Genomic DNA, 2,500 nt, shown 5'->3' with positions numbered 1-2,500 from the left:
TCACACTAGGTAACAGAGGATTAAAACATAAAGGTTCTTCAAGAACCCACTCATGTGTTATCTCAGACTGCTTTCTTTTAACCTTAAATATTTGCCATGCGTTTAATACTGATGTATAAAAAGAAGAGAGTCCATTGAGATCCACTTCCTTCAATTCCATTAAAAAGAGGTGTCTATCTAGGTTCATCCGCCCCACTCTCTTTAATAAAGCGCAAGCTAGTTCTGTCCAGTTCTGAGACTGTTGATAGAGGAGTCTTTGTGCCGTCTGCAGTCTAAAAGCAGCTACTTTGGACTTAATGTCCATAAGGCCTTGGCCTCCCTCACCTAGCTGCAGATACAATACTGACTCTCGTAGCCAATGTTGTCCATTCCAGAAAAAATTAACAAACACTTTTTGAATTTCTCTAATGAGTTCGTCTGGGGGGTTCAACACAATTAATTTATGCCACAGGACAGAGGCGGCAAGGTTATTTATAACCAACACTCTTCCTCTATAAGATAGTTGAGATAGAATCCAATTCCATTTTGATAATCTGTTGCAAATTTTATCTTTAACACTTTCCCAATTTCTCCTTTGATACACTTCAGAACCTAAAAATATGCCTAAAAACTTAAAACCATCTTTTTTCCACTTGACATGTCCAGGGATAACAGGTAAAGGCGTTGTTCTTTTCTCATTGCACCAGAATGCTTCTGTTTTACTCCAATTCAATTTTGCAGATGATGCTCTCTCATATAAAGAGAGACTGTAATTAACAACATCAATATCTCTTTGATCTTTAACAATTACAGTAATATCATCTGCATATGCTGTTAACTTAAATGCATCACAGTTCCCATCAACCTTTAGACCAGACAGATCTTTTCTTATTAGACAAAGGAGTGGCTCCACTGCTAAAGCATATAGCTGACCAGACAGGGGGCATCCTTGTCTTATTCCTTTAAGTAATCTTATTGGTTTGCTTAACCCACCACCTATTTTTAGAACACAAGAGGCATTCATGTATAACAGCTTGATCCACGAAATAAAACTCTCTCCAAACCCAAAGGCATTCATTATTTCAAACAAATAGCCATGGTCAACTCTATCAAAAGCTTTTTCCTGATCCAAGAACAGAAAGCCAATATCCACTTCATGTAGTTTAGAGTAATCTAAAATGTCTCTCATCATAAAAATGTTATTATATATTGTTCTATCTGGAATGCAGTAGGATTGATCTTGATATATTAAATCTCCCAGTACTGTTTTCAACCTGTTTGCCAGGACTTTAGCTATTAGCTTATAATCAGTTGTTAAAATTGACACAGGCCTCCAGTTTTTAAGAACACTCAAGTCACCTTTTTTTGGTAATAGTGTTAATACTGCCCTTTGGCAGCTTGTGGGAAGGCGTTTTTCTTTAAAACACTCTTGGATCACCTCATAAAGGTCTTTTCCAATGTAATTCCACACGGCTTTATAAAAGTCCACTGATAGCCCGTCGATTCCAGGTGCTCTCCCTGGCTTCATCTGTTTCACGGCATCAGTTAGCTCCTCATACGAAACAGAACTGTCCAGTTTCTCACTCTGCGTTTTAGCGAGAGCTGGCAGCTGCTGCACGAGCTGTAACACACATCCAGTGTCGATTTCTTCTTTTCTATACAAGTCTGAGTAAAAGTCCACTGCAAGCTTTCTCATTTCTCTGACATCAAAAGTCTTTTGTCCATCAGGTGTTGTCAAACAATACATTTCATTTTGTTGTTTTGACACTTTTTCTAAGTTGAAAAAATAAGCAGTGGGAGCATCCACCTCATGTATTGACATAAACCGGGATCTTATCAGGGCACCTTTAGCCCGCACTTGCAACAAATGTTCTAAATCTTGTTTCTTTTCACATAAAATGTCAGCTGAAGAAGAATCGGAGTTCTGAATCATACCAGATGTGATGTGTAAGATCTCTTGTTCTATTTCAGCAATTTTTTGTTTTATTTTTCTTGTTGAAAGGCACGTATACTGCTGACAAAAAATTTTTATTTGCGTTTTTCCTATTTCCCACCACTGTATTACAGTCTCAAATTCCTTTTTCTTAAAACGCCAGTCATTCCAAAACAGTTCAAATTTTTCATAAAACTCTTTTTCTTTCAGCAATGCAATGTTAAATTTCCAATAAGGACTTTTAAATTCAGATTGTGTCAAAGCAACATTGACTGTAATAAAATGGTGATCAGATAAACAACATGGAGAAATATTACAACCCGTTATTCTATTATTTTCAGCACGCTGGACATAAAACCTGTCCAGTCTTGCTATACTTATCATTCCCTGTGAAACCTTTGTCCATGTATATTGTTTCATCTCTTTATTCCTATCTCTCCAAACATCTACCAAATCATTCTGAGTTATGAAGCTTTTTAAGAAAGAAGCTGATACAGGATGTGGTTCCTCATTATTTCTGTCTAAAAGAAAATTAAGAGTACAGTTCCAGTCCCCACCAATGATTAAAACACCATCCAAAGTATAGTC

Source organism: Pangasianodon hypophthalmus, chromosome 23 (assembly GCF_027358585.1).
Source record: "Pangasianodon hypophthalmus isolate fPanHyp1 chromosome 23, fPanHyp1.pri, whole genome shotgun sequence".
NCBI lineage: Eukaryota > Metazoa > Chordata > Actinopteri > Siluriformes > Pangasiidae > Pangasianodon > Pangasianodon hypophthalmus.
The sequence above is the reverse complement of the archived record's forward strand: the minus strand, read 5'-3'. Positions refer to the sequence as shown.